The 12214-nt window shown below is 55.7% G+C and overlaps 1 protein-coding gene across 3 annotated transcripts in view; it reads left to right on the top strand.

Moving 5' to 3' along the window:
* Positions 1–12214, top strand: part of LOC104638121 (acidic leucine-rich nuclear phosphoprotein 32 family member B) — a 233340-nt gene that overhangs the window by 528 nt on the left and 220598 nt on the right. The window lies entirely within an intron of this gene.

Raw genomic sequence — 12214 nt, 5'->3', positions numbered from 1 at the left:
CCGGTCTCCGCAGGGACACGCCGTGGCTGCCAACGGCTTCGTGGCACGATAAACTCTTATCCCGGCTCCAGGACTTTTCCCGCATCGGCTTTGCAGAGCGAGGACACGGCAGGAATCACCGCTCGGGCGTGGGACAGGCCGAAGAACACGTGGAACGAGTTGTCCGGAACGGAGGGATGTCCTTGCGCTTCCTCTGTGAGAACCAAACCGTTCGACCGGGTTCGTCCACGTTGCACACGCGGTCCCCTCGCCGGGTAACAGCCCACCTCGGGGGGTTGGGGGGTACAGAAATGAGCCTGGCTGCGCAGCTCCGCAGCTCCCAGCCTCTCGGCACGAGTCACCCGCTTTGCTGCGATCCTGATCCAAAAAAAAAAAGGTGCATTTAGGGAAACTAAAGCTTTGTGGTTTACGTTGGGCAAAGCTAAAAACTGCAGGAGCGCATCGCATTCCCCAAAGTGTATTAAATTACACTTTCAGTTAAAACCTAATGCTTTTCATGTGCAAAGTGTTTTATTTTTCAGTTGCATCAATTTATCTCATCCCAAAGGTTTCTTTTCTCTGGCAACTTCTTGGTTTGCAGAAGAGAAACAGCTTGGAGCAGCCCAGAGATGCTGCTCTTTCCCAACCTTGGCACACAAACATGTAACAGATCCCTACGATTCCTCTTGGCCACGCAGGGCTCGGACAGGGTTGGGGACAATGAGGGACCGGGGTGACAAACATCAAGCTACAAGTCCCTGGCCCCGGCTGCAGTGATGCTCTGATATGGCAAAGTTGGGAGAAGTTATTTCTAATAATAAATAAATCCAGGTCAGTTATAGAGAGCAACGCCAAGGAATTTAAATCCACAAGAAACAGCTTTTAATTGAAGGCAAATCTGTGACTCTGAAGTGCGGCCGTCCCCCAGCCCAGCCACGATGGGAGGGGTTGTTCTGGCTGCCCCGTGGTGGCCCTGTCTGGGGGGGACTGAACCCCTTGGTGGGACGGGCCGTGGCAGCACCCACAGCCGATGCTTGTGCACCTCGGTGCCTTGGCGGGGATGCTGGAGAAGAGCCAGGGACGTCCCCCTCCCTTCACCTCTTTCACTTGTCAGCCGTCTCCCAATGGGACAAACACTCCCCCCAGCCTCGTTCATCCCCATATCCTCACCCCGGGGCCGGTGGGACTGGTTTAAACGTCCCCACCGCTCCCCTGGCTCCTGGCAGGTGGGTGATGGCAGCCACCTCGGGGATGGCCACAGAAAGGCACTTGAGTTTACAAAAAAGAAATGGAAAATATCTTCGCTCCTTCTCGTGGGCTTGGTTCGAAACAAGACAGTTCGTTCGTGCCCTGGCATCATTACTCTTCAGAGTTAACAGCCAGCTTGTGGGTACAGACAGCTCCTACCTCTCTGTGCTCTTGCAGCCTCTTTGCAAGCACCGGCAGATGCCGTAGTCCCAGACTGGGAGTTGGGTGAAGCTGATGTGGGAGACTGGCAATGGGTGCAGACAGACATCACTGCAAAACTCGGCTTAATCATTTCTTTCCATCGTACAGAAACGTTTCACTTAAACCCTCCCTTTCTCCAGCTCCCCAAAAGTGGCATCGGGTTTGTTTTGTGGCAGGTTTTGGAAGAAACGCGATCCGTGTTTTCCGTTCGCTGTTGTGTAAGTCGGAGGGGTGCAGGTCGGGGCAGGCGGCGTGTGCCGGCCGGGGTGCCGGGGGAGGCAGGCACGTGCGTCCCAGCTGGGGCACCCCAGGCACCTCGCTGCGGGCTGGAAAAGTTTCAGCTTTCCTGGAAACCATTACAAATTTCACAGAACAAACAAACAAACAAAGAACCCGAAACAGAATAGTTCCGATTGGAAAACTACAGAAGAGAAATCCTGTTTATACAGAGATTTGTGGAAAAGCACCAGGAAGAAAACAAAGAGTAAAGCTACTTGACTGACAGGTGGGGAGGTGGCTTGGACGGGGGGGACTCGCTCGAGTTTGGGGACAGAGCAAAGCCAAGTTAAACTGCCACCGTCTGCCGGTGGGTCCCGTGCTGGGGGTAGCGGGTCTGACCCAGACCCGAGCGGAGCAGGAGGAACATCCACCCCCATCCCCTGGGACAGTTTTGGGGCTGGACCCGGCCCGTATCGGACCCACCGGCTCTGCCCATTGCTCAAGGAGGAGACCGGCACGTTGAGTAGCGCTGGTGCTCTTGGGCAACAAGCAGCAAGCGAGGGCTGTGAGCACCTTAGCTGTGTTTGGATTTAATCGACCTACAGGAAAAAAATGATAATCTCAAAATGGGGTGAAACGGCCCCACAGAAATCCTCTGGCCACCCCCGACAGCTGGGGCTGCAGGGTGGCTCTGGGTATACGAGGCGGGGGGAGAGAGCCCGTCTCTGCCTCCAAAAGTCCTCCGGCCGCAGCGCGGGGGACGGAGCAGCCCAGGGAGGGGAGGAAGGAGCCCAGCCCCAGCAGCGGGGCCGGAGCCGAGCAGGGAATATAACCCAGATGTGTTTGCTTTCATCCAGCTGTGCGTCTCCGGGACCCCTCTTGCAGGACTGGGGCTCGAAGGCATTTTCAGGCCTCTCCTACGTGGGCTGCTTTGCCTGTTCTAGTCCCAGGGAAAGGGTGAGCTCTTAAAAACACCTAAACACCCTTAAGTATCCTTTAAATACCCTTAAACCTGCCGATGCAAACTGGGGTGGAGGTGGCATCCCAGTGCTCCCCATCACTCCCAGTGCTCCCCATCATCACACCCGCACCAGGAGCCCCGGCAGCGCTGGGGCTGGCGGCTCGTGCTCGGGGTACGCTCAACATCGGCTTTCACCCCGCGGGTTCCTGCGTGGAGGGGCTGAAGCCCCCGAATCCTGCCTGCTTGGACCTCAGGTCCTTCACCCTCAGCAGCAGGCAGAGCTGCGGGCAGGCACCCTCGGGTGCCTGGGTTCCCTCCATGCCCGGGTGTCCCTCAGGGACCAGGCAGCCGCTGGAGCCACAGCTAACTCGCCCTTCCTCAGCCTCTCCTCCATCCTTCACTCCCTCCCCAGCCATCCCTGCTGTCGTTCCAGACCTGCCGCGCAGGTCCCACGGTGAGTTACACACCCAGGGCCACCCTCAGACGTGTCTCTCTGCAGGACCCAGTCCACGAATGCTCCAAGGGCGAGTGGGCTGAATACACCTCCTTGGCGTGTCCTCCTCTTCCTCCATTGCGTGGAGGAACGCAACACTACGTGTGTGCTGGGGCTAACCTCTTCCAGCCACCGCAGGATGCAACGTTAGCCTGATTTTACTCCTTGGGCTCAGGAACCACCTAGAATCAGTTGCTGTCCTCCCCTAAAATTTAAAAAAAAAAAAAAAAAAAAGAGAAGTGCTAAGAAGGAGAGGTGAGAACCCTTGCAAGGCCCCAGGAGGCACATTGAGCTGCTGACCCTGCAGTGTCTCCTGTGGCCATGCCACATCTCCCTTGGTTGTGGTTCCTCTCTGCGCTCTCCCATCCAAGCAGAGCTTTGCCCTGTTGGAAATCAGGATGTTGCATTGTAAAGTGAGATGTTGAAGAACCCCTGAGTAAGAAGCAAATCCGGCTCTGGGAGGGGTGGAGGTGCCCCTTTGAAAGCAACCCATGCTAGATAGACCTGCCAGGGAGACTGCTCTTGGCATGGGGTGTTCAGGGAGGCAACGGCCGTAGGAAATGGAGGGACTGGAGGTCTAGAGAGGCTCAAGCTCTCCCTCAATGGCTGGCTCGTTCCTTCTCCTGTCTTCCTAGTGTTTGTTTTTGCAAGTATTAATATGCTGGGATTGTTTTCTTTAGCGCACGTCGGGTCTGGAGAGTTTCGCTGGGGGTCTGGGATCTGGGTGACCTTGCCCTATCAAAAGACCTTCTCAGGAGTCGTCTGTGGACCCTGGCCCATGGTCACGCCAGGTCCCCATGGCCCCAGCAGAGGTGGCCCTCCCACAAAGACCATCTGGCCCGAACCCACAGGGTGCTACTAGGTGGTGGGACCAGTGGGGTGAGCAGCAGTGAAACGAGAAGACTCCACCTTGACGAGCCTGGCTGCTCTGTAAAGTAGAATTGCATGACACCCTCCCGCTCTGCAACCCGCAGAAGGCAACAGCTGTCCTGCCAAAACCCCAGTAGCTGCTAAACAAACAATTTAATGCAAAACAGCCTCAACGGAGCAGGAGCAAACGTGCCCAAGAAAGCGTCGAAACCATTACGGAGCCACAGCAAAAGCACATGACGTCGCAAAGGCTTTGCAGAGCGCTCAGGAAGCACAGCCTGGTACAATTTGCATCTTTTGTTTTAACTGACATTTTCCTAATGACGTGTGTAATAGGGTTAGTCATATATAGTTTCCACCCATCCTGAGGTGCCTGCTAAGAGCCCAAACGTCAGTCTGTCCGGTTGTCCCTGCCACCAGCGCCTGCCTGTCCCCACACCTCAGCCTGCTCCATCTCACAGCCTTGGTACCAGCACCGTCTCCCTAAATTGACGAGGCAAAGAAATCCAGGGTCTAACAGGGATTACCCTGGCTCACAGAGGAGGTTTGGGACTTGCTCGTGTTCGGCTTGGCCGCCTCCTCTTGACCAGTCAAGCTGCCCTTGATCCACCAGGGTTTAGACCAGCCCCGAGCTGATGTCTGCAGGCTGACAGCTAGCTCTGAGCACAGCCCGGAGATGTCCCTTCGCTCTTCCAGCATCTCCCGCGTGCAGCTGCAGAAGGAACCTGAGCGGGACGCACATCTGGGTACCTGAAAAGGATGCACACACCTGGACATCTCACAGGGATGTTCCCGGACAAGGAGGGATGCGAATAAAACCGTTGGCTGTAGCAGCACGGACTTGAAAGCTTTCAGCGCTGCCGTTGAGCTGGGTGAGCAGGAGCACAGGGCAATGGCTGCGCAGCCATCCCGTCCCGGCCTCGCAGCTCCTGAGCTCTGCCTTGTCTCCATTTCCAACACGCGCTTGGCCTCCCATCCCGCTGTCCATCCCCGAGAAGGTGAGAAAGGATCACCGGTGACCTCAAGTCTGTCCCGACCGAAGCCAGCCCCGGCGCGGTGGCCCTACGGAGATGAAGGCCTGCCGCGGTGAAGCAACCTGCCGACAGCGACCCAGGCAAACCAGGGGCAGTTCAGAGCCGCAAAGGGCAACGCCTGCGCCGTGCACCTTCCCAGTGCAGACCCGGGCCGCGTCGAGCAGGGTTACCCACAGCGGTCCTTCACGCAGCGGGTGGCCGGGCTGCCCATCGCAAAGGCTTGTGAAAGAGGCAGAAATCCCCCAAAATGAGAGATTTGGAAGAGGAGAGCTGCTGAGCGAGCCTGCTCCCAGGCTCGAGGCCAAAACCAGCTGCCACCAGATACCACGGGCACCTCGCCCCGATCCCACGTGGCATCTACGGCCTGGCTGGAGAACGGGGACCGGACGCTGTGCAATGACATCTCAGACAGCTTCCTTACGCAGACAGCTTCAGAGAGCCATCAACGGCCCTGGATTCGCGGGTCATTCGACACAGGGAGGGATGCGCTGCAGGTTGGTGTTACTCTGGGCTGCCTCTCGCAGCCTCGCTCACCTCATCGACCTGTTGGGAGCCGACGGAGTCCAGAGACATGATCTGTAGCAAGAGGAGATGTTGTGAACCACAGGGATGGAGTGAAAAATTGGAACCAGCCGGAAAATACGTGGTACATAATGTCACACTCAAAATCTAATACGAACAAGTGTCCATAAACACTGAGGGGGAAAATCTAAGCAATTAAGTCATTTTAAATGTCAAATAGCCCATGGACCCCACATTTGGACATGACAGATGAACAAAAACATAGACATTAAAAATTCCTGAAAACTAACAAAGGAACGATGATTAATTTCTCTCTGTTCCAGGGCAATCGCATTATATACACACAAAGGAGTCATAAAAATTCCAGGATGACGGAACAAAATCCTTACAGAGCTCCACAGATAAAATACAACCATACTGGAAGGAGCTGGAACGGTCCAGGGAGGGAGCGTGCCTGGGGCTTGCTCCTATATATCGTGCTGGATAAAACACCTTCCCTGGAAGATGCGACTAAAAGATTACGCCTGGTGAAAGCGCTGGTGAACGCGAACGCCACGTCCCAGCCTGAGATGGGACAAATCCTTCTTGCTGACAGCAGCAGTTCCCCCCGTGCTCGTCGCAAACAGCCGTACGCGAGACAAGCCGGGGCATAAAACCCGAGCGCCGCGTGGCAAAGGAATTGAGGATGCGGCGGCACGAGTGGTGGCACAAGCAAGGGCAGCACAGAAGATGGCAGGAAGGAAACAGGTGAAGAGGTCGGCATCCTAGCCCTGCTACGGCCAGTTTAAAACTCCTATTGAGCCCCAGGTGCCGGAGCTGAGGATTTAGGAATGCAAGAAAATGACGGGATAAAGTCAAATCATTTCAGTCCAAGAGGGGGGCTTCTTTCTTCATTTAAGAGAAAGATATTCCAAACCAAAACCACAAAGAAAATACCATTAAAAGAGGCCGCAGTGTTGCTCGGTGACTGCTCATTGGCTTTTTGTGGGATGTTTTTCATCAAAAACGGCTGCGTAGTCTGAAAAATTACCTAAGGAGGGTGCTGAGCGGTGCCAGGGGCAGAGGGGGGGTTTAGGGGCTGCCCCCGTGGGCAGGAGAACAGTCCCTCTGAGAGCAGCGGACACCCATTTCGGCTCCGCAGCGATAATCCCCCGGGACAGGCGGCCACAGAGCTGCAGCAACCAGGGATCGGGGTCCCCGCATCCACCCCGCATCCCCTGCGCTTCCTCACCGGCCGTATCCCGAGTAATCCCGTCCTGCCCGGAGGCTGCAACCCGGCTCCGAGCCTGCTCGTAATTCACTCTCCGCTGCTCGGCAGCCCGGAGCGGTGAACCCAGCCGATGGGAACGTCGTTCCCTTATCCTAATGGGCCGTGAAACTTCAGCACTGTCAGGATACCCGGAGTCCTGTCTGGGAAGAGATATGGAAAAAATGTGCAGCTTGTGGCAAAATGGTGTGAAACAGCTCGGGAAACGGCAAAACGCATCACAGGAAGAGAGGAGTAAAACAGGAATTTGGGGGCACCGGGCTCGCCCACAGTGCAGGGGACCGGCCACAGCTGCAGAGATGCCAGCACCCCGGTAGGTCCCTGGGCACAGCCGTGTCCCCATGTCCCTGCCTGGCCCTGTCCGGCGGTGGCAGCCGCCGTGCCTTGAGCCTTCCCCATCCCAGTCCCCCGACTTCCCGGCCAGGAGAGGTGTGCCGGGCGAGAGCCATGGCAACTCTTACACAGAGTGTCAACAAAAATCAGCAAAATAATGACTTTCTCATTGAAGTCTCCAGGGAGGGAGAAAGGCTGCGGGCCAGATCTGCCTGCCATAAAACAGGCTTTAAAATTTTTCAGCGGATGCTGAAGCAGAGCTAAGGCGAGAGCCTGCTCCAGTTCAGCCACATCCCAGCCTGCCGGGACCGAGAGCTGGGGGAGCCACGGGCACGGGCTGTCCAGTCCTCCCGCAGCGCCGGGAGAGGTGGCACGGACACGGCGGTCGCACCGGCCCCTGCACTGGAGCCGTCTCATCCCGGCCGCACCAGCCTAAGGACGGCTGGATCTTTGGTATTGGCCTGGAGAGGGTGGGAGAGGGACGCCTTGGATTAATCCTATTTTTTTGTTTGGCATACATCTTGAAAAACTATTTTCTTTTAAACCCAAATCCAGTGGTTTCCAAAAGAATTTTTTTTTTTTTTTTTTTTTTTTTTTTAACATGGAAAAATTCAGCTAGAAGGCAGTTTTCTGTGCTGGGTGTGAAATGCTCCTTCTTCGCAGGCTGTCAGAGACAGTCCTCCACCTTCCCCATGAGCAAAGGCAACCCTCCTGCTTGCTGCTCAGCAGGGACTCAATTACACATATGAAGCTGACCCGGCCAAAACGCAGCCCAGAAGAGTTTGACACAAAGTTGGGAACGTGCCAAGAAATTCCTAATTGAAAGTGGTTACTGAAATGTCTATCGGTGGGGTCTCCGCCTGGTGAACCCTCCTCTGTCACCGTGAATTACGAGCATGCTCTGGTTTGAAATGAGGCAGAGTAAATCTAATCATATTTTTATGAGCCCCTTTTCCTCTTGCATGGGCTGAGCTCTGGGCACATGCTGTGCAGCAGAAGAGTGGCGGCTTTGCTTTTTTTCCAATATCCATCTCCTTCTTTGAGTGACGGGTCAGATTATTAACAGATTAAAAATTCAAACTGCAATAAACCGAGTCCCCAAAAGCGAGGTGTAGCCACGGGCTGGGCAGCGACGGGCAGGGAGAAGGACAGCTGCGATTTCCAGCAGCACGGACCCTGCGACGTGTCCTCACCTTCTCCCTGTAAGACAGTCCGGATGGGATGCTTGGAAGGGACCCGGTACGGAGCTACTGGGGATCACAAGCCATGCGGGTCGCTCCTCGGGGGCTGAGCAGCATCGTTGAGAAGCGAAGCGTGAAGAGAAGTGCCATTACGTCGCTGGTGCTCCCGTAGGGTCTGTCTTGGTGCCTGGCAGCAGGACTGTCCCAGACGCCTGCATTTCTCCCACCTCTACCTGAACTTCGACCGCCTCGACCATTGCGAAGTCGCAGCGGGCGGCCCCCATCGATCCCCAAAGGTCTCCAGGACCTTGCCCATGGCTCTACTCCGGAGCAATAACGAGCCACTGTAAAGCATCCTGCCTGCTGCAGAGCTATCTCCAAAGAGTTGTTTCACACCTCCTCGGGCGTGAAGGTCACAGACCAGATGTTCCCCATCAGCAGTCAGATCCTAGTACATTTTACACCGGATTTAAGCCCTGCAGTCAAATCGCCTTCATTTTCTCAGAGGCAAGTGATATTCGTTCTTGGAGCAGTATTTGGCTGGGAGGGGAAGGGGATGAACGCTGATGCACAAGGAGCATGATCCTTGGGATACAGAGCAGAGCCTGCCTCCCTGAGGTCTCTTCCAAAGTAACTGCTGGCAGCCGGAGATGCCTGGCTCTGGAAGAGCACGCTGTCATCCAGGACGCTGACCTGACTGGCCGGCACACCTCAGGGTACTGGGTGCTGCGAGCAGACTCGTTTCATTGCCCACCCTGGCAGAGCAGCGATGCTCAGAGGTTCAGCTGCCAACACACCGACGGGGAGCTGAGCTCTCACGGTGCCAGAAGAAATGGCCCGGCTGCACGTGGGCCCCCACCAGGGATGGTCCTTGTTCTGCCACCGGCCACCCACAGCCACGGGGACCCTGGGATCTGGTTTTCCAGCTTCATCCCTGGTGCTGGAACCACAGCAAACCAGAGGGGGAGAGGATGGGTCTGTGACCCTCAGGCATATCCAGGGGAGAGGAACAGCTTTAGATAAAATCCCTTCAGACACCAGCAGCCGCTGCTCCCAGCAGGACATCCCGTTGGGAGCTTCGAGCGGCAGACCTCAGCCTCGCAGACCCATTTGCAGTCACGGGCTTGGGAGCTGCAAGTCAACCGCCATGAAACAGAATTCGGTCCGCAACAGGATCAGTGCCGGCGGCGCAGGGAGCGGCGTAAGGACGTTGTCCTGGCACTGCCCAGGGAAAGCGGCGGCGGGGTGGGGGGGGAACCTGCTCTCGCAGGAGGATTTATCTAATGCCCTTAACGCTGTCGAACACAATAGCCTAATCTCCACGACACGTGCCCTCCGAGGAGGGCTGCATTAGTATCGCTCTCACCAGTCTAACAGGAAACATCTCAAAGAGCAGCCCCGAGGCTCAGCCAAGGCAGCTGAACCAGCCCAGGAGGTGGTTTGGGTCCTGCGTCCTCCACTCTGCACAGAAATAACCCGTGTCCTGATCAGACAGCCCGGTCACTGACTACGAGACAAACCAAGAGAGGAGGGATCCGTTACAGAAAGCGCGAGGAGTTGCTCCAGGGTCTTTATCTCCTTGCAGAGAAGTCTCATCCCAAAGCTGTTGCTTTGTGCTGGCGTGTAAAGAAAAGGTGCTTTCGCTGAACACTGAAGCAGGGGGCTACTGCCAGCGCCTGACGGACCGTTTAGACAGACATAGCAAGAGATGACTGGGTTCCTTTGGGGAAAGTAACGCGGTTCTTTTCAGAATCACAGACTGGGGAGAGGAAACAGCGCCCAGGAGCCACGGTGCTGGCGTGTGGCTGGTGGCAGGAGGGAGGGAGCTTGGTCTGGAGCAGGCACCGTTCAGGGCTCTCACACAGGTCAGGAAGGCCAGAGCATCACAGAAACATGCTCCAATGTTCAGGTGCTGCCGTGGTGCAGAGCAAAGAGTTATCTCCCTCCACCCAACACTTCTGCTGCAGAATTGCTTTTGCCAAGTACCCGGGTGACATCCCTCGTGCAGGCAGTCACCTCCGAACCGCCCTCAGCCCGGCTTGGGCTTAGAGCAAAGGGACACGGTGAGTTTGAGGAGCTCAGCTTGGGACCTGCAGGTCCAGAGAGATTCAACATCCACCTGTATCCTCACTACAGATCCTCGTGGCTCAGCCCTGGCAGCTTCTCAGGTCACATCCACGCTCCAGCGCTAAGAGAGCGTGTTGGGGAACTGGTTTAATTCCTCCTGGCAAAGCAGCACGTGAAGGACTCACCCGCCCCTGGGTGCTGGTGGCCGTGCCCAGGAGGGCTCAGGCCAGGACCACTGCTCATTCCTCCCTCTCCTTTACCTTCCAGGTGGGTATAATCCCTTAAAAGGCACGTAGCTGGTCTGAGCCTGCGGCCATCCTGCGTTACGGACCCGCTGTGCGACGCCAGCTCCGGCTGAAGGTTTGCAGCTGGAGCTGCCTGCGCAGTCAGGCTTCCGACTCTGCTGCCGGTGCTGGGAGAGCTGCTGGGGCAGAGGGGGTTCACTTCAAAGCTGTTCTGCCTCTTATAAAATCTCTTGCCACGGAAGTGGGGATGCCTGGAATTTACAGATGCCTGGCAGGTCTGCAAATAAAACATTCAGATCAGTTGGCTGGCTTGGGGGGGAGGTTAAGTATTGATATTATGGTGACATATGGAAGCATCAGCTTAGAGCAGAGCCTTGCACTGCATGCTCAGAGGCAGGTTTTGCCCCAAAGAGATGCGAAGCCATCAGAGAGATGGACCTTGTGCATCGGGACGGAGGAATAACCCAGTCTTTGAGCTGAACCTAGCCATGTCCCAGGGGCTGGAGGGGAGACAAAGGCAGTGACTTGAGACAGATCTCTAGCAGCTGAGTTGCAGGCACTTAAAAAACCCTCAAGCATAAATGCAATGCCGGGAGATCCTGCCCGCCCTTAGCAGAGACACAGGAGCAGGCTGCACGGGTGCTCCTAGTCAACAGCAATGCAAAATACAATGGATTTGCTTAAATCCCCTGCACAGACCACAGCCAAAGCAACCCGCCCCAGGACAAACACAGCGGGAGCCTGTTCTCTCCCTTCCTGAATGTGCCTCTGTTCTCGGCAGAGTCTTTCCCCAGGGCCCACAAACCCCAACGTGCGGCCAGCCCTCCGCTTCCCGCTCCTGGCACACGGGCAAGTCCGTTCTGCTCCTGCTCCTCGGCTTCTCGCCATCGCTGCTCCTGCCGGGAGATGGGCAGCAGCCCTTGGGATTGCTGGTGCTGTAGCAGGGACAGCCGAGCATCCCAAGGGTCACCTTCAGAGGGCAAGTCCCTGTTGACTCTCGGAAGGCCTCTGGACATGTGTTTTAAAATACCATTAAAAAGGATGCACCCAGAAAGGTGACTGAGCCAGCAGGGAAAGCTATTTGCTCCTTCTCTATACTCCAAAAAAAAAGAGATTTCAGTCCAGTCTTTCCTAGCCCTCTGGGCTGGGATCTACCTCCCTCTCTGTGGAGCTCACTGCTCCTGCCAGATGAGCCCTGCACACCAGCTCCACAGCCAATAAATCCTCTTCTGCAGTAAACATTGCGGGTCTCAATTAATTAAATGAACACAACAACCACAGTCCCCCCTCAGCAATTAGAGAAGTGGCTGAGTAATTAGATGGAATGTTAATTTAATTTCCAGGAGGGGGAAAGAAAAAGAAAGAAAGGAAAAGAAGAAGGAGCAAATGGGATTACATTTGACGAGAGGGAAATTAAAAGTCACTTAATCATAGAGCAATTAAAGTTCCCCAAACTGCGTAGCCAGGAAAAAAAAACCCAAAACCCTAGAAGGACAGGACCACCAGCATGTGTCGTGAACGATGCTCACCCAGGTAAAATACCGGCTGAAGGCTCATGCGTACATGGATTTGTCTAACACCCACCCTGGCTTAG

Source organism: Balearica regulorum, chromosome 26, assembly GCF_011004875.1.
Source record: "Balearica regulorum gibbericeps isolate bBalReg1 chromosome 26, bBalReg1.pri, whole genome shotgun sequence".
NCBI classification, from domain to species: domain Eukaryota; kingdom Metazoa; phylum Chordata; class Aves; order Gruiformes; family Gruidae; genus Balearica; species Balearica regulorum.
Note: the sequence above shows the minus strand (reverse complement) of the source record. Positions and strands in the feature narration are given on the sequence as shown.